This window comes from Lissotriton vulgaris, chromosome 8 (assembly GCF_964263255.1).
Source record: "Lissotriton vulgaris chromosome 8, aLisVul1.2, whole genome shotgun sequence".
NCBI classification, from domain to species: Eukaryota; Metazoa; Chordata; class Amphibia; order Caudata; family Salamandridae; genus Lissotriton; species Lissotriton vulgaris.
Genome location: NC_141696.1, coordinates 1,226,159,836 through 1,226,186,471, shown reverse-complemented (window position 1 = coordinate 1,226,186,471; position 26,636 = coordinate 1,226,159,836). Strand labels below are relative to the sequence as shown.

Genomic DNA, 26,636 nt, shown 5'->3' with positions numbered 1-26,636 from the left:
TGGCGCATTGATCGGATATCATACACGCTGTATAAAGTCGCATTGCATACATTAATAAATACCTAAAGGTTGCAGCCAGAACAGCAAACCCTAGTGTTTGGGATTATGGTGTCCTTGGATTGGTTGGAGTAATTCTTGGCCCAGGATTGGCTGCAAGATCTTTGTATTTTTTGATCATTCGCTGCGGTTTCGGACACTTTCCCCTACGATTGGCTGCAGAAATGCTTGCTCTTTATTCATTGGCTCTGGGTCCCAGGAGCCTGGCCGTGATCCTGGTTTGCTGCTGTACCTTCCCGCCTTCTGTCAGTGGGCGGTCTGCAGTGACAACATCAATGAAGATGTTCTCGTATTTTGCGAGGTGACTGCTTCTATCTGTGTTCCAGTTTACTGGCGCTTATGTCTGGGGTGGTTTGAAGACACCTCCAGGCGAGCAGACTCTGAGCTGGTGAGTATAATGTACTCCACTGCGGTCGATGTCAGATTTAACTCCGCCCCCTCAGCAGAAATATGCAGTTAGATGTACCACCGTAAGCCACCCGGCCTGTACAGTTGTCTGACAAACGTCACCTCCTGTGGTACCCCTCCCGCCGCTGCTGAGCGCTGCAGAGTGCCCGTTGTGTACGCAGGGCTCAGGCCGATCTAAGCGTCTCCCGTCTGCAGGGTGGCTCCATTGCTTCTCCAACCCACGCCCCGGGCACGCGCCTCCTCCGGGTGTCGCTGTGAGTACGGTGAGTGTAGCACGCGCCTGTCACCTGCAGCGATGGGCTGCCCCATTGCTCCACACCTTCCGTGGCGTGTGGATTGGCCGCCGCAGGCTCCAATTATTCCGCTTCTGCTCAGCGTGCATGCGATCGAGCGTGATGGTGCCGCTGCCAGTGCTTATGGGTCGGCTGCTGTGCGTTCAATAGCCCGGTAGAACTTACTGAGCCAAGGCACCCACATCAGACCGTCTCTGCCCGCAAGCGGGCCGTGGCAGGGCTAGGAGTTGACTGCGATGACAGAGGGCTTGATGATTGGTGCTCTAAATAGGTTCTTACTTCTGTTTAACCAGCCGTTTTGGGATTTGTAGGACATGCACCTGCTGCAAGTTGGTATTCCTTTTGCAAGGCCGTAATACTGGTATTGCTTTCACTTAAGGGGTAATGCAAAAGCCTAATGGCATGCTTTATGCAAATGAGCGCTGTCTCAATACCTGTGCTTCCTCACATGATGTGTGTGCACAGGACTGACACGCTACGTTGCATTCTCACACATCGGATGGGCATTGCTGCATAAGTGCTACTGTAGGCAGGAGCTTTATATACCTTTTAATTCATAGCTCAAGGGGTTCTGCTGTGCCACAACTGGTGTGATGAGTTTTCCAGCAATTAATAAGGAAGTGCTTTATAGAGGATACTTGGAATGTATGAAATGAAATGAAAAATTATATTTGTATAGCGCATAAACCACCCAGAGGCCTCGCAACGCTTTAACTGAGTTCCAAGGCGATGTACTGGGTATAAAGACTGTATAAAGACGACTGGAGCGGATCCCAAAATTGCAATATAAAAGCATTAAAAATGGCACAACCATTTAGCATTGTTGCTTTATTTGTAAGTTAAGGTATGTACAGGTACTGCCGGCCAGTAGAACTTCGGGTTCAGTGTTCGTTAATGTATGGTGTGTAGCAATTTTATGGGGTACGGGGACGTGTTGTTTTGGGTTGTGTTTATGGGTCAGTCATTGTGTTCCACATTTTCCTGTAAAGCATTATTCCTGATATTGGACATGTATTGGGAGGTGGATACATATGAGGACTGGTGCTTTGCTGTCATGTGTTGCTTTGTCTGAGACTAGTGTATCGTGAGAAAGATCTAAGTGGGTGCTTGGCCTTGCATGGCTAGTATGCAGGATTGGGGTGGCCGCTATTGACTGTAGGCATTTCTAACCAGTCCAGAGGACAAAACAGTTGTCAAGTCAAACCGTGGACATAATACATAATTGGTGACACTATACTTAGTGAACTTTAGCTCTTAAAACATGGACTTTGCTGATAGTTACGTGCTTGATCGCCGTTAATAAACACCTTTGGTTTCTCTTTAGAGAAATCAGAGTTTACCAGTATTTCCCAGTGTAATATTCTTGTTAATTTAGAGAGGAATTCTCGCTTCCCGAATGTGTTTCGCCAGAAGAAGAGTTTTTGATAAAGGGTCCAGTTTTCTGTTAACTCATATTTATTTGATATCTAATAGCATGCTTATTTTAGGTCTCTAAATCAGCCCGGCCTTTTGAGCGAAACTATTGACAGTTAGTTATTTCATGCAAGTGGTCTGTACAAGTAAAATCTAGGTTCTTCTACATAAATGCCTATAAATATCTGGTGTGGTTTTAATCCTATATTACTTGCAATGGTATTAAATCTTATTTCTGTGTTTGTGTGCAAGTGTTTTGCTTGCCTCACAATTCTTTTGGCTTTAATTCACAATTCCATATATTCATAGTAGTTTTGTTATAATGCTGTCCTTTTAAAAGTTGTCTGGCTGTTCTGTCTTGTTCCCAAAGACTATCATTTTCCTGCCCATGCAAACACGAAAAGATTTTGTCCATGCCCTCATTGCAGCTAGACTTTATTATACTAATGTACTGTATTTGGGGTGCCCCAGACGAATTGTTAAATAAATTTCACCTGGTGCAAAATGCTGCAGCACATGTAATCCTGAATGTCCTCAAAAAGCAGTTCATCAGTGATGACCTGAGGGCTTTGCAACGACTTATTAGGCAATGAGTCAAATTCAAAGCCTTAATGATCCCTTATAAAGCTCTAGATAAAAAAGACACACTCTGCCTTCAGGATAAAGTGTTTCGAATAGGGTATGTCTGTCAGCCATCCAACACCTGTTATGCGTTCCTAGGGTTCGCAAAGCCAGACTAGGTGGTATATCTTTTTCCGTATGGCAAGTCAGGTTAGGGAATGCCTTGCTAAACCAATGAAGGGTGAAAAAACTTGAACCAGCTTTTATAACGGACCTTTCTCTTTAGAAAGTTGTAGTTAAATGGCAGATATCTTCGTTGGCTTAGTGTCGGGATGCTCCCTTAGGAGCAGCCGCTCGCACTTTATAAATGGATTTCCGTTCATTTTATGAGCTTGGCAGTAGTGTTGTGGAATTAAAAAAAAGATCTACTTGCCCATTGGGCAGGTTGCTTTATACATCTACTTGTCCTGTAACAAAATCCACTTTCCCCTTTGGTACCATGTAGTGCAGCGATGCATTATGGCAGCAGTTTCGTTATATAAGAGCTCTGATATAGCCTCTCTGATTATGTCGGGGCTCATACCATAGTCGTGTTTGAATACTTGCAATCCCCTTGTGTTGCTAAGTTTTCACAGATATACATCCTGGGGCTGAAGGTAGTGGTAAGCATTAGTTCCTGGGTTAGAATGCTATTTGAAGTCTGTGTAAACCTACTAACTTGCCTGTTTTAAGGGTTTTCAACAACTCTTCTCTAATATTGTCCCATACTGAGAAATGTTGGAAATTTACTCCTGACATTGGCAGACGTAAACCTTCTTCCAGAGTTGGGAAAAAAGTGGTTGGAGGGAGAGTGAACTCGCAAACACTAAGATTTTTGCATGAGCAGATCTACACATGCACATTTCTCGTGCTAAAATGCGGTTCAAAAATATTTTCTATGAATTCTATTTCTTGTGAATTCACAAAAGCGGTATCGCTGCACTTAATGCAAGGACATATACCATGGGTGCACTTTTGAGATTTTCTTTATTAATTGGGCCCTAATTTGGTCTGGCGTTGACTGTGGCATTTCATGTTTATTAAAAATCTGTATCGGTTGGCTTCACTGTGAGTGACAGCATTCTGCTCTTTCACAAGGAGCATATCTGCACACAAAGTAGTTTTGTTCAGTGCCAGTAACTACTGTAGCAATGTGTGCTTTTTGAGACCCAAAAACTATTTTTGCTTTTGTCAATGTTTTGCATAATGGTGAGGACCCGGCAGCTCCCACACTAATAAGGTTTTACACAACCATGGCGTCACACACTGACAGAACTAAAACGCTGACCACCAGTTTCATACCTACCGGCTTTGCTAAAGCTTGTTTATTTTGTTTCCCATAATCTTATTGAAACTGGTTCCACTGATTTTCCATTATGAATATTTTTGGGAAATACTAGCAAGAATCAATACGTTACTAAATGATGCTGCAAAGAAATGGTATCTGAAATTTTACAGTGGTTTAGCAAAATGTTTTTTCTGCTTTCATTTTTATAATGAACATTTTATTTTGAAAGCAAAGAATCATCAACCTTGCTTTCAAGCTTCTGCAAATATTTGCATCAACCAGAGGGCATTCTGGGAGCATTATACATAGGCTCATTTTGCTAAACTTTGAAAACGTGTGTACACATTTTTATACTGGAACCACTGTCAGTAGTGCAGTCGGAGCTTACAACATTTACTTAGAGCGCTCACCCTAATAATAATGTCTTTCAATTAATTAACCATAAATACATGTTTTAACAGCATTAACATATGGGCAAAAATATTACTTGAACTGCAGACAGTGCCCTTCTCTGATCCATAGTGTGGTACTGCAAACTGGCAGCCAAAGGGTTTGTGCTGCAGGGGTTTGGGCCTACTTGTCAAAATACACATCAAAACGTGTTGCCCTTGACCCCAAGCAATACGTTTTGGGAGTCTGGCTATAGGAATTCCACATCCCTGTGCCACACTTTTGTCCTGTTTATTGTGACCTTTTTGTCAATGTTTAAAATATCTTTAAGTAGATGTATTTGAGTCACTTGAAAATATTTCCTTGTTCACGGCTGATGATTTCTAGGATATTCCCTCGCCCAAGAATACACCAGATGTTTCTACTAAGCCAACATGCTTCATCCATTTGTTACTGTCATTCAGGTTTACTTCTGCGTACCACAGCATGGAGCATGGGGCACTGGGTGAGCAAACTTCAGCCACTGGAGAGCTTCAATTTGAGTGACAGCATTCTTCCCATTCGCAGTAGGCATATCCACACTTAAAATTGGTTCCTTCAATTGGGTATTTTTTCCTCCTTTAACCATTTTTAATTGCAGATGGTTCCTGCAGCTTTCCAAACATTAAGGTTTTGTAAAAACCATGACAATACAAAATGGACATTGACAGAGCTAAATGGCTGGCTGGCAGCCAACGCCAGGCCTATTGACTTTACCAATACTTGTTTATTTTCATGTTGCCCTAATATTGTTTTACACTGTTTTCCCCATAAATTAAAAAAAAATCTTGGCATACATCAAATGTTTTACTAAATGATGCCTCAGAGAAATGGTATTTAGTGTTGCACCACAGCTGTGTGTGGTTAATTTTGAAAGCAAACATTGATCTTGGTTTCATACCTATTGTAGTAAATATGCCACACTCGAGTTTCAATGGAGTGTAGTCTATTATCATTGCCTATTATCATTTGCCCCAGAACAGTGAGGAGCTGTAAGTACACCGATGTATGCTCCTCTGACGTCTTGCCTCATTATTCATACAAAGCTGACTTGAGTACAAGTATCTCTAAGATTAGATGGTTTGACAATTTTCCTTCCAAACCTACTCCTTGTTTCGTCTTTGCTTGCTCCTCACATGTCAACTTTTCTGGATGATGGTACAGAATTGCACATCACGTTCACTACATTCAAAGGGTGGTAGAATTTCCCTTCATTTTTCCTCGTTATACCTGTCCTTTTGACTCTTACCAAATAACCTGTGTGTATGTTGACTTGCTTATTCCATGCTTGTGATCATAAAATTCCTTAATGTGTTTCTCTGATTTGTTTAGATTCTCGTTTAACTGACTCTAGAGTCCACACAATTTTGTTGGTCTTTCATCTCCATCCCCAATATTTTTTATTAAAAAAATATATAAAAAAAACTAGCAGCCCGCCCCAGCGTTGCCCGGGGCAGAAGGGGGCTGGGGGCAGCATCGCAGCAGGAGAGGCGCAGCAGAGCGGCCGGGAGCAGCAGAGCGTACGTACAGTGTTTCCTTGCTCCCGTTTTGTTGGTCCTGGCCGCTTCTGCCCACGCTCGTGTCCGGTGGTTCTCCGCGCTCGTTTTTTCTTGGTCCTGTCCGCTTCTGCCGACTCTCCTGTCCACTCTTACTCTGCGCTCCCCAGGGCATGTCAACGCTCCTCTACTCGCTCCGGACCTTGGGGGGTATCGCTTCCGCTGTTTCTCCGCGCTCGTTTTCTTGGTCCTGGCCGCTTCTGCCGACTCTCCTGTCCGCTCTTACTCTGTTCTCTCCTGTCCGCTCTTACTCTGCGCTCCCCTGGGCATGTCGACGCTCCTCTAATCGCTCCGGACCTTGGAGGGTGTCTCTTCCTTTCTCCTGTCCGCTCCTCGCAGAGTGTTGCTTCCGACTTCCGCGCTCCCCCGTGATGTCAGCACGCACGTCGTTAGCTGGCATTACTTCTAAGGGACTACTTTCCCTTAAAAATTACGTTTCCCGTCTAACATATATATTTTGGTTTTATATAGCCTATGTCCTTCTGCTTGCCCTGACGTTTTCAAAGATGTGTTGGGTGTTTGGATTGGTGGTGTACTTTTCGAGTTTACCTGGCTCAAAGGACACAGTTCTCTCTTTATAATAGTAGTATAGATAGATATATACATATATTGCAAAAAAGAAGCAGGGAACTCTGGGTAGTTCTCAAGTTTAGGTGGAAAGCAGCTCCTATATAAAGCACTCTCAACAGCAGTAACACTCTAGATCTGCTCACCTCAAATGTCTGCTTTTCTATCAGTCTTTAAGCATTGGATTAGCACAGTGCCATCTACGTCGAGATAGAAAGGGACAAAGTCTTTTGCCATTTCTACAGCAAAGTCTTTATTAATAGGACTAGCACAGTGCTGTCCATGCCGAGCTGTGAAATGACAAAAGCTATATATATATATATCGCAAGAACACCTCTAACAGCTAATGGCTTTCAAGGCTGTTTATTTTCAAGACCGGCGTTTCAGCTCAGTCTTATGGCAATATCCTTGCACGTTTCAGAGCCCACAGGCTCCTTCATCAGAGGATGACGGCTGCCACAACTAACCTGCTCGTAGTACCATTGATTGCATGCACCTTGATAAGTACAACCCCCAGGCATCACATTGTCCTTCAACACTGTCTATGTTAGAACCCTTTCAGCTCCCTGGTGGAACCTGAAACTACTCAGGGAAATGCACTTATGATGTTTGCTTCATACATTTTACCATTGTGGATTTCTTCGTGGACCATGGAGACAGGCTCAGGGCTGTTAGGATCAAGGATTATACCTACCTCACCCTGATCCCACCATCAAAGCACTCAGGGTCCAGCCCTGGAGACATGCAACTTACATTCAGCCTCCCTGTCCTTGAACATGAAGCATCCCGTTCTGAACCCCCAACAGCACAATTGGTTTATTATCATTTGGCCCAGCACGGTAAGGAGCTGCAAGCACGATGTACATTCCTCTAAGGTTCCACCTCATCATCGTACATTCCATCCTACCTCAAAACATTCTATGATTCTCTGTACAATGTTAAAGCAAAGACATTCTTAGTCTATTCCATACCTTCCCTCATAACACCCCTGTTCTATATTACCTGTATAAGCAGCAGTCATACATTTATTTATAATTGGCAATTTGTGATACACCAAGTCACTGATTAGAAAGAAAAGATGTTCAAATTAGACTATTATAAGGTTATTTCGTTCGAGTTCTGACATCACAATGCCTGCTGCCAGACCAGCAACCAAGATGAAAGGTGTGGGTCAGGTCACAGAGTATAATTGAAGCAACTGTTTGAAGCAGTAAATAAAACATTGCTTTTCTATAGCCTGCTCTATTTTAATAGCTTACCATGACAAGCAGAGAGAAGAAGTTTATTTTCTGCACTACTTTGATAGTGAAAATCTAGAATCTTTTTGCTTGTTTTTGCACGTTCTGAGCTACTAAGGCTTAAAAAAATATATATATATTGACATATTGAACAGTTTCTATTATCTGTTTGCAACTAATATCTAACTGGTTCTTATTGTGTTTAATTTTGCTGAGGTTTTATTGTTCTTCATGTTTGCAAAAATGCTCGCTCTTTCATATGACAGAGCTACTCACCAAGGTTTTAAGTTTATTTATTTTATTTATTTAATGCAATTTTATGTAGCGCAAACTTTACCCGAAAGTGTCAGAGCGCTTTACAAAAGAACCAGTTGCAAAACATAAGAACTTTGTATCTTTTATGTAACGCATGTAATCCTAACAGAAAAATTGCAAATGTACAAGATGTAAAGTCACTCAAGGAAGAGATACAAATGGATATACTCTAAGAGTCACATAGGAATGGTAGAGAGTACAAAGGTCTACTGCATATACTAGTGATTAGAGTTATCTCTATATACATATATAGACACACATAGTAGATTTTCTCAGGTCAAGACCCAAAAAAAAAACCAGAATAGCAGAGTTCCATTAAGTGGGGTCGGAGGGCGGACGCAGTCACAGCACCAAAGGAGGGTGGGAGGGATACAAGGGTATGGAGAAAAGGCAAATCAGAAAAGGGAAGAAACCTTTGAGGAATGAATCCTTATCATGTGCACCATGAATAAAGTATCCCATGGTGCACATGATAAGGATATTGCAAGTCACTTCGGAGTTCCATACATTTATAAAGGAACTCTGCCCTTGGCCTCATTCTCTAAATGGTTACGGAACTACTCCTGTGACTTGCAGTATCCTTATAAGGTATGGCAGGCTGTACTTTATCTCTTATATAATCAGAGACCATTCTGGTAGCATTATAAATAGCACAGATTATGTTCAATTCCAAGTATATGTGTGCAAATATATGCACACATTTGTTTTCTAGAATCACTATTAGTAATAAAAGCTCAGCTCAGTGTTGCCTTAGAATGCTCCCCCTAATAGTAAAGGCTTTGCATTTATGAATTGTATATACATGCTTTGAACAACTTGTACATATGGAATCCGACAGTGCTAAATGTGCTGGTCACTAAACCTTTGTTTTCTTCTCTAAAGCCTACTGTCAGCCTGCCTAATGTTGGAGTTGCCAAATACCATTGCTGTTTAGTCTTGATTCCAACATGTCCCTCTTTCATGCACCACCCTGTACACCTTGCCCCTTTAGATCAGCCTTGCAGGTTCTTTTTCCTCTGATTTCTCAACATGTCTCTGTTCATTTATTCTCATCCTTTCTTTCCACCATTTTCTGCCTTTCTCTCTTGTTCGTGGTGAAAAGAAAATTTGCGGTACCCATAAAAAGAGTACCTGTGTGCCCCACCTGCAACCACTGACTCAAATTAACCACTAGATAGAAACCTTACCTTAGCGGCAGATAGTTCTCTTTCACAAATCCATATTGCGGTACTGTAAATTGGCAGCCGAAGGGCATTTGCTGCAGGGTTCTGAGCCTATTTGTCCAGTCAGCAAAATTAACATGAAAACATATTGTACTCCACTCCAAAAATATGTTCTGGGAGATAGTTGTTCCAGGCCCCTAATTAAAGTTTGTTGAGTTGGTGTTTGTCAGTTGGAATAGATCGTCATTTGATATCTTTGATTTTATTGAGTGGGCAGTGTTTTAGGCAGGTACCCTTTCTGAATTCATGAGCTAGGTAAGAGGGCCTACGTTCCCTAACGCTAAATAGTTTTCAACCCATTTTCTTTCTACAGCAGCAACTGCCGCTAAGTGCGGTTCAGAAAACTGATGTCTTCAACTGAGAGTCTGTAGAGAGACAGCAGAGGGCAGCATTGTTCTACCTAGGAGATAAATGTATGATCTATTCTAAATTGTCAAAATGTTGGACTTGCTTTATCTATTTGTGATGTACAACCGCCATACGGAGTCAGTGCTTTTTCCCAGAACATGATTTTGAATTCTTTTGTTTGTACCTGAATGTTGGAAACACATTTCGCACTCGTATTTTACATAGAGAACATATTCACCGTTTATTCTCTTGACCCACTGACCCCTCCCCCGCAGATGGATTCCCACTGCTGCTCTGCAGATACATTCGTATTTTAAGGGAGTTTACTTTCTATTGTACAGTACAATTTTTTTTTTCTGATTGTATTTGCTTCGTCTTATTATTTTAGCTGGTTGATCCATTTGTGACCAATATTTAATCAAGAACATGGTTAACTGCTGGTACTTAAAAAAACACATTTTGAGTACGAGCGGGCTGAATGTCCGACTAGAAAAAATACCCGAGCACCCTGCACTTTTCGGACCTCCCATAACAGTACACACAATAGAAAGGTATGATCACGGGAATGTGTTCTCTAATCTACTTCTAGCCTCTAGAATAACACAAGCTTAGGCAAGTAATATTAGTATTTAAAAGAATGGAAACACCAAAGGCGCGCTTAAGGCAAGCTCGTCTGCGCTCGTCAGCGCCGAGGCAGCGCCAGACGCCAGACACCATGCCTCTCGCCAATGTGGTAAGCCTACATATTCTAGAACTGAGCTACTTAATTTACGACACCTCAGGCAAGGATGCGCTATCCTCAACCCCTTTTCTTATAGACTCTCCCCAAATATGCTCATGTGGGTTCTCCCTTCCGATTCCCCACCGGCAAACCACCTACGTCAGAGCTGAATGCTCAACAATCAAAATCGGCCATTTGAATGTCCGATCCATGCCCAAACACCACGCTGAAATCTCCGACTTGGTCACTAACCATGCCCTGGACATACTATTTCTTACTGAGAAGTGGCTCCATGATGATATGGACTCTGTACTAAACCTGGCAACCCCTACAGGATATACTACTCACACTCTCAATAGAAACTCCAGAGGCTGTGGTATCGCCGTGATGACCAGAGCTAATATTACGTGCCGCTAACTAAAGCTGACATCTCAGATAGCGAGTGTACTCGCTACAACATTAAAATCAATCCCCAGCTCAGCCTGGTAGGTTTCCTGATTTATAGGCCCCCAGGAAATGATGGTAAATTCATCGCCTCACTCCTTGAGAACCTATGCTCCCAGATTACTGATACCGCCAACTTCACCATTATTGGAGGTCTGAACATCCATTTTGATCAGACGGGAGACTCTAAAATTAACACTCTACTAGCGGACTTTGGAGCGCTACAACTAGACCAACTCATAAAGGGCCACACTCATTCAGGTAGTCACCTCTTGGACCCCATCTTTTCTAACATCACCAATGCACTGGTCGAAATGCCCATCCCTATGACCTGGACTGATCATTATCTAGTATCCGTGTCAATTCCCTGTAAAAACATCCGGCTCAATGTACCGTCCCAGCAGGTCCGGAAAAGACCCTGGAGGAAGCTCCGTCTGGAGGACTTCCACGGTCTCCTCACTACGTGCCCTCCTCAACCTAGTGATAACCCTGATCATGGATACGACCAATTCTGCAATTGGATCAGCCAAGCCCTGGATACCTTAATCCCTACTAAATGGATCAAAGCACGTACCCATGAATCCAGTCCCTGGTATAACAAAGAACTGGCAGCACTAAAAAAGGAATACAAAAAAGCTGAAAGATGCTGGAGAAAAGACTATGATCCCTCCCTCAAGATCCTTTATACAAAATCCCCAAAAATCTACCATCGTAGTATATGCAAGACCAGGGCAACCTACTACGCCACGGAGATCAAAAATAGCAATAACGCATCAAAAACCATCTTTAAAATTCTTAAAGAACTGAGCACCAAAAAACAATGGCTAACCTAAACTCCTCACCTACGCTATGCGACAACCTGGCCTCTTATTTCTTAGAAAAAATCCGAAAAATCTACAGCACCTTTCCCCCTACCCCAGAACTCACCCCTTCTGATGATCCTAATAAACCCAACCTCGCTAACATTCCGGCCCTCAGCCAAGAAGACTTTTCTAAAATCTGCAATAAAATCAAGTCCGGCTCACCAGCAGACCCTCTCAAACCTGAAACCTTTAGAGAAGCAGATGAAATCGTTCTAGGCCCTCTGCGAGGGATCATTAACAAATCCTTCTCCACTGGTATAATCCCCTCCAAATGGAAACAGGCCCGGATATCACCTATTATCAAGAAGCCTACACTTGACCCCAATAAACCCGAAAACTTTAGACCAATATCCCTCCTCCCTTGGCCAGCCAAGGTAGCAGAACAGTAAGTGCCGGGACGCCCCTTGGCTGGGGCAGCTGCGCGCTATACAAGCTCATATAACATATCACACACTTCCAAAATTGCCACCTTTTACCTCGGATCTGTTAAGCCCCACATTTTTTTGCACCTCGTATGGCAGGGACTTATCGCAGAGGATGTCAATTAACCTTGGCATGTGGACAGTTTTCCCTCTCCTTACTACCTGGGACTAGGTTATATAGTTGTGTTGTGTGCCTGTGTTGTGTGTTTGCCTTGTTGGGATGGATTGATAGCCCTTTACTGGGAGAGTTGATATAGGAACCAGTTGCTTTGCCTTTAGGAGGACCCTGTGACCTGTACCTGCCGTGAAAGCAATTTTCCCGCGGACCTGTTTCTTTGTGTTGGCGCTGTTGCTCACCCCCCGCCGCCGCCCTTTCCATCACTAGTGCGGCCGCCGAGCGGGGGTGAGACTCTGGGCTGAGGACCACAAGCACCAACAGACCTTGCGGCCGGAAGCCGCATTCCGGGACAAGGCGCCAGGAGGCGCTTAAAAATCGGCGCAATTACCCGCGTCGCGGGAGCGCCAGGCTAAGCCCGGGCAAAGGGTGAGCTCTCTTAGACCCTCAGAGGCCTGAGGAGTCTGGTCTGGGCCAGAGATTCTGTCCAATACTACTGATTTAACAAACTCCTACACCATAAGCTGCTGATTTTGCTAAACGTAACCTGTCCCCTTTTGGATATATTGTTAAGTGTTTAGAGCTTATTATTTACATGGTGTAATACAACCTTATGCTGTTATTTGTTTGATTTATTGATAATTGCTACCTGTTCACAGATACACTTCTGCTACCCACCAAACGGACCCTTTACTATTCTTAACCATTCCCCCGGATGTTGTGTACATAACAGCTATTTATTTCTTTCTTCATTGCTTTGTTCTGGGGAAATACATAGCATACAGAAATGGTTTCCCGTGAAACAAGGAGTAAGGCATGATGGTTGAATTGGAATTGGAACCAGTTGCTGGGTGGGTTGCTTGGTAACTCGTGGCTTTGCATGGTGCATGGCAACCACTAAGGCAGAAAGTTTGTACTACAGCTCAGCATAGAGACCATTAGTGAATCGTTCAAGTTATAATAACACGAACGCAAGATGAGTAAATAGCATATCGTATTGCAGTATTCATGCAAACAAATAAATATCATTAGTCCCGAACGGATTAGAATCTTAGAGGTAGTTAATTCAGATATTTAGTTAGACACTATACCCAACGCAGTTGCGCATTGTATTGGAATGTTGTTAATATGGTCCATCATAACAAAGAGCAAGTGGGAAATAACTCGGAGAAGCTGTGCCGCAAAAATGTGTGGTCCTGTTCCACATGCATAAAACAGGAGCGTCCATTCCCACATTCCTATGAATAGGTATGTCGAGCCTTCTCATGCCCTGAAACTTTGACTAAGGATTTATAGCCCGCTGCAGTGGGCAGAACAGGCCGTAAATGCTCTTTCCACTATTATTGGACCGAGGGCCTCTAACGAGGGTATGGAACATTAATGGCTGGGTATCCTCCTTTGGCGGGCTATACGGCTAATATGAAAGTCTACCCTCATGGGGTGGAATGTTTTTATTGAAAAAAGTAAAGCCTCTAAAGTGATACTGGTGAATCCCCTCTCCAGTCATGGCTCTCTGGTGAGTCTTCCTGTTTTCAACAGCTTATGTGGTCCATATTTTACGATTACTATTGTGTACAAGAGCAAAGCAGTACCTGTCGGACATGAACAGTAGGAGCTGTAAAGAGGGCAGAAGTCTCTGCAGCCCTGCACCGTTCAGCCCTGCCATATACAGATATTTTTTTATTTGCAAAATGTTTTATTGCTTTTGAAAGCAGTGCTGCAGAATAACAAATACAATAACACTGCAAATGATACTATAGCATGCACAAGTGTAGACATTACTGCTATAACCAAGTGACCATGGGTGGCAGGCTGTGCATGGTTGGGCCAAGCTGTATATTTGCCCAGCTTGGTTGATGGGAAGGGTGGTAGGGAGCGATTCAATGCAGATTTATGGATGTTGGAAGTAAGGACTTTCAAGATAGTGCAGCTGAAATTAAAGACTTTTCCCCATCATGCTTCCCAAACCTTTTTGTGCTTAAGTGCGTAGCCCCTCTCTTGTGCACCTCTATGAGGACGCAATGGTATATAGTCCTTTTCCATTCTTGTAGTGAGTGTGGGTCTCTTGATGTTTACGATCTATATTCCCTTTTGCAATTTGGAATACTATGCCAGTGAATGCGCACCTACATTGTGGGCCCCCGTATCTTCCATAATCCCTTAATAGCCTGTTTGGGTAAGGGTTCAATCAGTCTTCCGATCACTTTGGTCAGAGAATTTTGAATTTGTTAGCATTAGCGTTGGATGAGGGTGAATTTCTATATGACGTATCCATGTACCATTTATGTTTTGACAATGTGTACCTGTAGGGAGTGTACTGGTGTCCATTTTCCATAGTTTTTCTGGGGTGTAGTACATTGTATATAATTTAATTGCGTGAGTTGTAGGTTAGCAGAGATTGCTAAGGTGTGGGTGTGGAATCTTTTTTTTATTTTTTTATTTTTTATTGAGAGTTCAAATATAACAATACAATATAGGAAACAGGATACAGTTGAAATCCAATTAATACAGTACGAGAAAGAGAATACTAAAAAACATTCATGCAATTTGTCATTTTAACCTTTAAATTATAAAGTGCAGGGTTGTGTAAGAGCAAACAATCAATCGACTGTCACTGATATTCAAAAAATGTTGTTAGAATTAAAACAGTACGTAGCATTTAAATACAATGAGCGTCTTCTCAGTTAATATTCCAAAGCTAAGTTATCAAGTGCAGCGTGCGGAGTCAAGACTGTCATAATAGACTAATAAATGTTCTCGGAAAAGTATAAATCTGGCTAAGTAATAGCAGGACAAATTTAAAGATCAAACACACTCCAATATTTGTCATATTTTCTGAGAGCCCCTGATCGAAGAGCATATTTTCTTTCCCTACCCTGGATTCGAAGTAACTTTGCCTTCCATGCCTGGAAGGATGGAACAAGATCTGTTTTCCAGGACTGTAATATGAGGGATTTAGCTATTAAAGAAGCTATAAAAAGGGACTCATCATGTTGGGTGTGAATAGGAGAGCAACCTAGGAGGGGAATTAGGTCATCGAATACAATATTAGTTTTAAGAACGATTGAAAGATATTTTTCTATTTCCTTCCATAAAACCTGGATTTTTGGACACTCCCAGACAATGTGTTTCCAAGTGCCTTTTTCTTCACATCGGAAGCATTTGTCGGCTACTTGGGGGAAAATATTATGTAAAGGACGCGGTTCTATATATTAACCATTTGTTATAAAATTGCATACGTTTAAAATTTGCTCCTCGAAAGATGGTTTTATTGAATTTATTTATTTTGTCCCATACCTGTTGATTAATTGTCATATCTTCCCTCTTTTTTCCATCTTTCAGTAATCTTGCTGTAGAAGTCATGGTCCTTACTTTCTTTTAATATTTTAATCCAGATACTCATTTTCTTTTGTATTTTATTATTAAGGATAGTGGAAATATTTTCTTTATTGAATACATTTCCTATATTGAGTTCTCTATGTTTTGGATGTATCCTAATAAAGGACCTGTTCAGCGTTCAGTGCCAGTGGATTAACTGGCTATAAATTTCATCCCAAGATTTCCACCTATTTCCCAGCAGGAAGTCTTCAATTTTCTCAAAACCATTCTCCTTCCAAAGAGTTAATATATTTTTGTCCATACAGCAAGCATCTCCCAAGCTAAGTTTTATTAAATTCGTCTTATTACTTAAAATGGTCACCTTGAAAATCCACTGCAGGGATTTAGATCGTACTTTTTTTTGGATCTTTCGTGGTTCTGACCGGATCATAGATTTTCAATTCCAACAACATCCTATTCATAAAAAAATTATCTGTCTCATGAGAATCTAAGAAAAAAAAAACAGTGACTATAGTGTGCAAAAGACGCGAAGTAATATTCTTTGATATTTGGGAGGGACAGCCCTCCTTGTATAGATGATAAATATAAAGTGCTCAGTGCAAGTCTGGGAGATTTTTTTGCCCATAAGAAAGAGGAGATCAAAGCTTCTATTTTTTTAAAATAAGAGGCCTGGATTGCGCAGGGAATTGCACTAAAAAGGAAATTGAAAAGGGGTAACACCGGCATTCGAATTAGCGATGCCCGCCCCATAAGAGACAGGGGTAGTAAATTCCAACGATCTAAAAGTGAGCCCACCTTTTTTAATAAAGGTAAAAAATTAAGTGAAAAGATGTCATCAGGGCTATCCGATATAAATATTCCAAGATATCTCTTTGGATCCGTATTGTATATCCGCCTGAATTCTGGAGCTAAAGTGTCTATAGTGCAGTTAAGTAGAATAATTTCCGTTTTGTTTACATTCATTTTATAACCCCCTAGCTTTTGAAAGTCAGAGAAGATTTTTAAAATCTTCAGTTGACTTGAGGGTTTAGAGTCTATGAAAAGGGCAATATCATCCGCATATAATTTTATGTTTGTCATTCCTGATATTGGGGCAGTGTCAGCTTTGGTATTCCTGATAGCGTTCGCTAGAGGTTCAATAAATAATGCGAATAAAATTGGCGACAAGGGGCATCCTTGTCGCGTGCCTCTAGTGACCTCACAGGACCCAATATTAGTATTATTGACTATCATTTTGCCCTAGAATTCATATTCAATTGTCGTAAAAGAGAGATTAAAAACATTCGGGAAATTAAAACTACGTCAAAATTGCAAACAGGCGGGGCGTGGCTTCGAGGGCGAAGATGGCGGACGCGGCTCTGTAGAGCTCCTGCCAGCCCGTTCTTTATCCGCTAACTTATCCTGGCCCTACCTCTTCTTCCCCCATCTCAGCTAGTGCAGGAGTTTCCTGGAGTCCAGAGGATCCCGGTGGTGTGCTTCATCGAGCTCCGGGCGCCCGCTGACGCGACCATCGAGGGCCGTCCATTCTGGGCCTACTTGCCGCGTGGCGAACCGGGGCCTCGATTTTTCATCCCTCCGCTGGTGGCGCCACGGGACCGGCGGGGTCTCAGTCAACTTGGCCCGCGCTCTCGGGGCGGAGTCACTGGAGCCGGAGTCAAGGGCTCGTGACCGTGCCCGACTGAGAGTGGTCCCGGCCCGTCGATGGAAGGGACCTACGACTTATCCTGATTGCCCCGTCTTGTCTCTAGCGGGGTTGCGGCGGGCCCGGAGGATCCGGCGGTGGGCCCTGGCCTGGTGGCCCCGGCGCCTCGGAGGAAGGAGGAGTTCCCCCCCCCCCCCCCCCCCCCTCGCTTCAGGGTCTGCTTTCTCTCCCGACGACGTGGGACGGCCTGCACCTGTACCCGTCCCTTCAGTGACCCGTAGCGGATTCTTTCCATCGGTCCGCCCCGTCGGCGGCCATGACGAGGGGCAGAGGCGGCCACACCGCGGCCACGACGGGGCCCATGGACAAGTTTGCTGGCCCGGGGAATGGTGCTGGAGCGGCCAGAGGGAGTCAGACGGCCGGCCCGGACAATGCAGCGTTGCTCACGGCCATCACGCAATCCCGGGACATGCTGGACGCGAAGATCGGCGCGGTGGGCGCCGACGTGATGTTGCTGCGCCTAGACCTCCGCAATGCGGTGGCCCGCATCACAGAGACAGAAACCCGGGTCACGACGGTGGAAGGCGATGTGGGTGCCCTGAAGAAGAGGGTCGCCGACCTGGAACAGACGCAGCGGGGCCTGGCGCTCCGAGTGGAGGACGCCGAAGGGCGGGCACGGCGAAACAACCTCCGCTTTGTGGGCTTTCCGGAGGGGTGCGAGAAGGGGCCTATGGACGTCTTCCTTTCCCGGCGGCTGGAGAGCTGGTTGCCCCCGGACGTCCTATCGAACTGTTTTGTGGTGGAACGAGCCCATCGGGCCCTGACACAGAAGCCTCCGGCTGGAGAGCGGCCTCGCCCGATAATAGCCCGGATCCTGAACTACCACGACAGAGATGTCATCCTCCGGGAGGTGAGGCTCAAGGACACCCTGCAGTTCGATAATTGCAAAATCATGATTTTCCCTGACTATACAAAGTTGGTTCAACAGCAGCGACACTCCTTTCTGGCGGCCAAGGCCAGACTCCGGGGCCTGAAACTCCAGTACTCCCTGCTATACCCGGCCCGCCTTCGGGTCATTTTCAACTCAAGGACTCACTTCTTTGATACCCCGGAGGCCGTCTTTGCTTGGACCGACGAGGCGGTCCGGCTTCGCCCACATGTTCAGCCGGGGCTCCACGCCGGCTCTTCCCGCAGTTCTTCTCAGGAGCGGGGCGAACAGCCGGCCAAAGGGAAGCGGCACCGCAAGTCCCGATCGAGGCGGAGATCCCTGTCTCGGGACCCTCTTTTGGGCGACACGCAGCCGGAGACAGATCATTCTGGCGGGGGGTCGTGACTTCCAACGGCTGACCCTTCTACTGATATCTACTTCTCGCTTGGGGTCACCTGCTGACACGGCGGAGCGCTGTTCAACGATCCAGGCCGGATCTGGTGCAGTATTACTTGGCCTTTACGGGCCTCAGCTGGACTCATGTGGACCAATGCACTCTATATGCGATGTTATTGCTGATGCTTATTGATGGAGGTGGGGGGGGGGGGGTGGGCATGTTTGGCGGGCTGCCTCCTGCTGTTGGGGTTGGGGAGGTTCGTGTTTTGGGTTGTGTGCTTGGTTAGTACTTGAGGGGTAAGTGGGATCCATTGGTATGCCTAACTTTTGGTGCTCTGTTTTGTGCCTTAACTACCGTATGCCGCGACAGGTACTTCATTGTTTCTTGAGGTATTGGGGTGGGGGGTCGGGGTTGTTTTGGTGGTGTGTCGGGGGGGGTTGGCTGTGTGGGGGGTATGGGAACTGGGGTACTGTTCGTTGGGGTGCACGTGATCTTTCTGACCTATGCTACGGTGGGGGTAGGGGCCTGGGCCGGGGGCCGGGGTGTGTGGGGTTTGCTGTATCGAGATGATGGCTGATGTCCCTTGCTTGGCGCCTTCTGGCGCCGCTATGCACATTCTTAGCTGGAATGTCCGGGGTCTCTTGGATAAGATAAAACGGGGGGCGGTACTACGCTGGGCCAAAAGGGATCTTGCAGACGTGCTCATGCTCCAAGAAACGCATATGCTTGGTACGAAGGCCCTAAGTCTCCAGCGCTTTGGTTTCCACCAGGTGTTCCATGCCGGGTTTGCCAGGGGCTCCAGGGGGGTAGCTGTTCTTGTTCATAGGCGCCTGTCGTACACACACGAGCGCCAGTGGCTAGACCCTCAGGGGCGCTTCGTGTTCATCCAAGGGAGAGTTGGTGTGGAGCCGGTGGTGTTTGGGTGTGTGTATGCTCCCCCCCCCTCTGCAATGGGCTCTGGCTGAACGGTTATTCGCTCTATGGGCTGAACTCCCTGATTCTTTGGCGGTGATTGGCGGCGATTGGAATGATGTGGTGAATGTGGCTGTGGACCGGCAGCGGAGTCTTGGGGTGGCGCCTGTCCCCGCTCCTACGCGGCTGGGCGCTATGTTGGATGTATTGGGTTGGGCTGATGTATGGCGGCATTTACACGCGGAGCGCCGCGAGTACACTTACGTCTCAGCGGTACATGGCTCCCTTTCGCGCCTAGACTATGTCTTCGTCCCACGGGCCTACCTTGCCAGAGTGAAAGGGGCGGCGATTCGGCCTCGCGGGCTCTCCGACCATTCCCCGGTGGCGGTCCAGATAGACCTACATAGACCGCGCCAGCCCTTCCGATGGCGGATGTCCACGTGGCATCTGCAGCGACCCGACTACTCCCAGCATATTCGTGGCGCTATTGCCCAGTACTGGCAGGATAATCTAGATGTGGGGGTGGACGCGGTGACAGTTTGGGAAGCCATGAAACCCACGCTGCGGGGTGTCGATCTAGCATGGTGCTCGTCGGCTCGCCGGGCGCGGTTAGAGGGCATAGCCGTGGCGGCGGAACGGGTGGAGGAACTAGAGGCGCGCCACAGAACTGCGGCGGATGACATCTCCCTGCGACAACTCCTGCAGGCGCAGCGGACGCACTCTGCAATCTTATTGAATGAGGCTCGACAAGCGTGGCTGGCCACCCGTAGCCGGGTGTATCAGTGGGGCGACAAATCGTGCAAGATGCTTCATCGACTATGTCAACAAACCTTGCAGCCTCTTACGCTCCCAGGCCTTGTAGACGCTGCGGGTGTGGCTATCACGGACCCGGCCACTCTGGCCGCAAGCTTTGCGCATTACTATAGGGGTCAGTACGCCTCCCGGGAGGCTCTTGCTCCCGCCGCCATCGCCGACTATCTTGCCTTGGTCCCCCCGGCTGCGGTGTCAGATGAGGTGCGGGACGCTCTTGACCTCCCTCTGACGGCGGAGGAACTTGGAGACGCGCTAGGTCAATTGAATGTGGGCAAAGCGCCTGGACCAAGCGGCTTCCCCAGTGAGTTCTATCGAAAATTCCATCTGCAGCTGGGGCCGCATTACCTACGTGCATTGGAGGCAGCGCGTGGGCAGGGCCGCCTCCCGCCGGACTGGCGGCATGCTGAGATCGTTGTGTTCCAGAAGCCGGGGCGACCCCCGGACCGCCACGACTCCTACCGACCTATTTCCCTTATTAATTTTGAGGCCAAGCTCTTGGCCAAAGCACTCGCGAACCGCCTGCTTCCACACATCACTGCCCTCGTACATCCTGATCAAGCTGGCTTTATGCCGCGCCGGGCGACGCGGCACAACATTCGGCGGGCGCAGGCGGCGATTGATGCTATCAGTGCCTCAGAGGACCAGGCGGCGTTGTTGCTGGCCGACATAGACAGCGCCTTTGACTCAGTCAGTTGGACCTTCCTATTCACTCTTCTACCGCTGTTGAACCTTGGCCCGACTTTCATCTCCTACGTCCGCTTGCTCTACACGGAGGTTACTGCCTCGGTGCGGATATCGGGGGCGGCCTCTGCACGATTCCCGGTTACCCGAGGCACACGTCAGGGGTGTCCACTCTCTCCCTACCTATTTGCGCTGGCCATGGAGCCGCTGGCTGCTAGGGTCCGCGCTGACGCGCTGTATCGGGGCTTCGTCTGGGGCTCGGATCACACGGATCGCGTTGCCTTATATGCGGACGACGTGCTCTTCTTTATGACCGACCTCCGAGTTACTGGCCCCCGGGTTCTGGAGTTGATGCAGGGCTTCGGCCAGGCGTCGGGACTCTATCTTAACCCGCGCAAATCGACTCTCTGGGTGCTGGGTGATGGCGTGATGGACCTTCCATGGGCAGCCTCCCTTCGGATGGCAGTGGAGGGAGTGAAGTACCTGGGAGTCTTTCTCTCTGCCTCGCCTACGGTGGCGTGGGGCCGGAACATTCAGCCGGTCTGGGACCGGGTCCAACTGGACATCAAAACGTGGACACGTATGCCCCTTAACATATATGGCCGGTCGGCCATTTTCAAAATGGTGGCCTTGCCTCGTCTTCTTTACCAGCTGCAGAACCATCCATACCCGATTGACCCGCAGTGGTTTCGCAGTGTTGACTCGGTGTTAGGCAGGTTCTTGTGGGCTGGAGGTGCCTCTAGAGTGGCGCTCCGTACGTGCTTCCTCTCTACCTACTGCGGTGGCTTGGCTACCGCGGATATGCTGTCCTACTATCAGGCCTCTCATCTCCTGGTGCTCAATGAGTGGTGGTATGGGGACCGTGGTGACCCGGCCTATGCCCTGGAGCACATTCTGATGGACGGCGCCTCTCTCCACACTCTGCTGTACTCGGCCAGGAGGAGACGGCTGCTCCCCCGCGTGACCCAGTTAGTGTTTGCCGTTTGGCGGAAGGCTCTACACCGCATGGGGTGGTGGGGCAAACTTACGGCGGAGACTCCGCTGTGGCGTAACGGCCTGCTGCCGGCGCTGGCGTCGCTGCAGGGCTTTGACGGCTGGGACGCAATCGGGGATTTCGTCCCTGGGGCATGTCCTCTCCGGCACCACTCTTAAATCCTTTCAGGAGCTCAGCACTGAGTTCGACATGCCCAGGTCCCAGTTCTTTCGCTACCTCCAATTCCGCCACGCCCTTACTCCTAGCCTGGTAGGGCTGGAGCAGCTCCCAGACTTCAGTCCCATAGAAGCAAAGCTGTTTATGGGTGACTTGGGTGATAAAAAAGTCTCCCAGATCTACCGATCCCTGGTCACGCACTGCTCCCCCTCGCTCCTGACACTAAAGGCCCTATGGGAAGCCGATGTCGGCCCCTTGGACGAAGACGATTGGCGCGAAGCCCTGGAATCCCCCCGGGGGACGGCCATTGCAGTCCGCCTCCGCTTTATACAATTTAAATATCTGCACCGAGCTTATTTTACGAGGGAGCGACTGTGGCGGGCGGGTCTGATTGCCAACCCGGAGTGTCTGCGGTGTGGTTCGGAGAGGGGCACCCTCTTTCATACTGTATGGTCTTGTGAGCGGTTGACTCGGTTTTGGGCTGGGGTTTGGGGTTGCCTGTCTGAGGTGTTGGGATGGGATTTGCCCCGTACACCCCGGTTGGGCCTTTTGCATGTGTTGGAGAACATTGGGGGCAACGTCTACAAGCGCCACCTACTGCTGTTGGGACTGGTGGTGGCAAAGAGGGACCTGGCGCAGGCCTGGAAGAGCGAACGAGCCCCTCCTCTTGGTGCATGGAAGGCAGGCCTGGACTTCATCATGGGACTGGAGCAGCCTGTTTTTGAGGCTCGGGGGTGCCCCCGCAAGCATTTCAAAATATGGAAGCGGTGGGCGGACTATAGGGGCCTCCCCCTCGACCCTCCTATGGACATGGACGATGCATTGCCTCAAGATGTGGACCCTGCACCTTAGGCCGCTGACCGGCCCCACATCTATCCCTCTTCTATTCTGGTTGCTTAATGGTCACGTGCACAGGGTTAGGGTGGGATAAGGGGTGGGCAGTAGTTGGGGATTGGGGGGAGTTCTGGGGGGTTGGTGGGTGGCTGTGTGTTCTGAATGTTTTGAAAATTGCTGTATACGAGGGGTTCGATGCTATGCCATAAATGTGCCTTTTCATCTTTGCTGTTGACAGTCTCCTCCTGATTGTGGAGGGCTGTGCCTGCACTTGCTTGACCCTCTAATAAAAATGGTTTTGAAAAAAAAATTTGATAACAGGCAATCCCAGGACACTAGATCGAAGGCTTTCTCTGCATCTAAAAATCAAATTTGAGCCTTCACCTTATTAGTTTTAAAATAATCTAGTACCTCCAGTAAAAATGTAGTGTTGGAATGGAGATGCCTGCCTGCAATAAAACCACACTGATCATGGGCTACCAGAGATCCTACTATTTTATTTAATCTGTTTGCTAAAAGTTTTGTAAACATTTTGTAATCTGTATTCAGAAGGCTAATCGGTCGGTATGAATTTATATTTTCGTTGTCCTTTCCTTTTTTTAAAATACTGACCACCACTGCTGCATGAAAGGAGTCCGGTGGGGGACTTACTTGAAGTAAGTTATTCATTAATTTCAAAAGTTCCTTACGTAATGTTCCCCCAAATTTTTTTTTAAATTCAAGGGAAGGCCATCCTCACCGTTGGCCTTGCCATTGGGGAAGAACTCTATCACTTCATCTAATTCTAATAATGTAAAATCCTGTGTAAGGTAATTCTTACCCTTCGCATCTATTTTAGGTATTTCAAGTGGTTGTAGAAATTCCATGATAGTCAGGTGTAGCCCCCTCAGTCGCTTGATATATCCCCTCATAGTGTTTTAAAAACAGCCCACTGATGGAAGTGTATTTTAGTGGTGGGATCTGTTAGCTGATCTATTCTATTACGCACCTGCTTTTCTTTAGATTGCCAGGCCAGCAGCTTTCCTGTATAATCACTCTCCTTATCAATCTTTTGTGCTTGTGAATTACTATTTGTCTCACCTAAATCATAATAAAAATCCTTCATTTTGCGCTTCGCCTCGTGGATTTTTTGTCTGGAGATCATAGATCTGACCCTGTAGTCCTCTTGGGTTGCCTGCGAAAGTTCAGTTTGGAGTTTGGTTTTCTCATCCCTTCTTGCCTTAAGCTTGGGAATTTCTTTAGATGTAATTATTCCACGTAAAGTGGCTTTAAATGCATCCCAGATTATATTCAATGGGGCTGTACCTCTGTTCTGTGTAAAAAAAAATGCTCTATCTTTTCGTTAATATCCGTGCACCATTGTTGGTCAAGAAGGTTAAGTTTATTAAAAAAACATCTACTTGTAGGTCTTGCTTCATAATTCCCCAAATTGACCTCCATGCAAAGAGCTGCGTGGTCTGAAAAAGCGTTAGGTAGATGGGCGTAGTTGTATAATTCTAGGTCATGGGATGATAGAAAAAAATCTAGCCTTGACGCAGAATTATATTTTGCGGAGTGGCATGTATACTCTCGCTTGGTAGGATTTAAATTACGCCAATGGTCAGTAACATCTAGGTCAATTTTACAACTTTGGACAGCTAAGGCAACTTGGGGTTTATTCTGTCGGCGGTCTTTCTTGGAAGAAACAAATCAAGAGTTTTGTAATAGATTAAAATCGCCCCCCCAAATTATTCGCCCAGAAAGACCGGTTAATGCCTGCTTAACCTGTAGAATAGCTTGAGGGTTGTCAAAAATTGGTGCATAGATTGTGGCAAGGATAACATTAACATTGTTTAATTTACCGTGTGCAACTGCCCATCTACCTCTGGGGTCTATGCACGTCCCTTCAAGATTAAAACCTGCATGTCTCCCTATTAATATGGAAACTCCTCTCTGGGCCATCCCGGCAGGAGCAGATATGTTATAGCCCACCCAGCTTTTAAAGAGTTTAGCTGATTCTGCCTGATCTTTGTGATGGGTTTCTTGCAAATAGATGACGTCTGGTACAAGGTTTTTCAACCAGCACTCAATAGCGTTCCTTTTACGAACGTTATTCAGGCCATTAACATTTAAAGAAATACATTTCACCATGTTATTTGATGATCAAGATATTGGACGTAACCCTCAGCTAATATGCAAGTATGCAAATGGAAAAATGTGCAATCAGCAGCAGCAACATATATAACTGATAAATAATATATATCTATAAAACAGTAAAGAGCAATACATGAAGAATCTAAATTTTAATGTGCAAATATGCAAGCGGGCAGCAAAAGTGTAAGGTGATGTTATTTGAGGAGACATACCATTCATTATGCAAGACATGAAGATAGACAACGCATTGTAAAATCTTTTCTTATATAAAAAAATAGACCGTATAAATATATAATATCATCAGATCGAAATAGAATACCATTGTATGTGCAAATATGCAGATAAGCAGCAAGATGGTACAAATAGCAGCACGGGCTTGAAGGTTTAAGCCCCCCTAGTGCAAAATAGGCAGATATACTTATAGGGTCTTGTCATCTTATCATGATCCCTATGGACAAAAGTGACGAGTGCAAGATATTATTTGTGCAGGATGAAGAAAAAAAAAGAAAATAGAAGAATAACCTTGCTCATACCGTAATCATTAAAGTCTGAAAAGCAAATATTGCATTTGAACTCTTTTTTTCCCCCTTGCGACCCCCCCCCCCTTCACTCCCCCCTTGAGTGGACGGAGACCCCAGTGTCCCACTTCCGTCCTTCTCTGTTGTGTCTTCTTTTTGGATGCCATCTCATTGCATCCTTGTGTACTTCCTGTTTCCATCAAGTGTCCGCCCTAAGGTAATAGTAACTTCGGCAAAATTCAGCAGCTTATTTAATTAACCCCCGAGGCCGTCGAGGAATGTCTGGGCTTCGTGTAGGACCGAGAATATACATTTTTTTCCTTTAGCCAAGACTTTGAGTTTCGATTGCTGCACTATCATGGCTTGGGCTCCCTTGCTCTTAAAGGAGTCGATGAGCTTCACAAAGTCCCTGCGTCTGTGAGCAGATGCTACCGACTTGTCACCAAAAATTTGAAAATTATTCACCCCCTCCATGTTAAAAGTTCTTTTAGAAAATGCGGTATTTAGAATTTTTTCTTTTACCCTAAAGTCTGAAAAATTAAGCAGAATTGTACTGGGGTATTTCAAATTATTCGGTTTATGTGCAGGGATTCTGTGCGCCCTTGTAATAGTCTTGTCACCTTGCAGCTCAGGGATAGCTTTTTTTCAATAAAGAATCTGTCCACCTGACTACATCCTTATCTTCAAGGCCCTCTGGTATGCCTACAAGTCGTAGATTAGATCTCCTATTATAATTCTCAAGGTCCTGGAGCTTTTCCTCTAAGTGGGATTTCTCTCTATTAGCCTCCACAAGATTTTTCTGAATTGTAGTTAAAGAGTCCTCTAGAGAAGATATCCGAACTTCGGCTTCAGAGACCCTCAAAGGAATGTTGCCAAGGCACTCCTCCATCTTTGTAAGCCTGCTGTGTAAGAGTGAAATTTCCTGAGCCTGAGAGGATTTAAAGTCTCTTAGTTCCTGGAGGATAGTAACTAGGATATCTTCCATTGTG

General features: G+C 46.0%; 1 protein-coding gene across 3 annotated transcripts in view; it reads left to right on the top strand.

Moving 5' to 3' along the window:
* The first annotated feature begins 255 nt into the window (after positions 1-255).
* The window catches only part of PDS5B (PDS5 cohesin associated factor B), a 772,490-nt gene continuing 746,109 nt past the window's right edge, over positions 256-26,636 (top strand). For 2 of the 3 annotated variants that reach the window (XM_086935124.1, XM_086935126.1), the window contains exon 1: positions 582-728. The gene's annotated coding sequence lies outside the window, so the exon portion shown is untranslated. Of the gene's footprint in view, positions 446-581; positions 729-26,636 lie in introns of those variants that run through there. The other variant, XM_086935125.1, reaches the window with a different exon arrangement.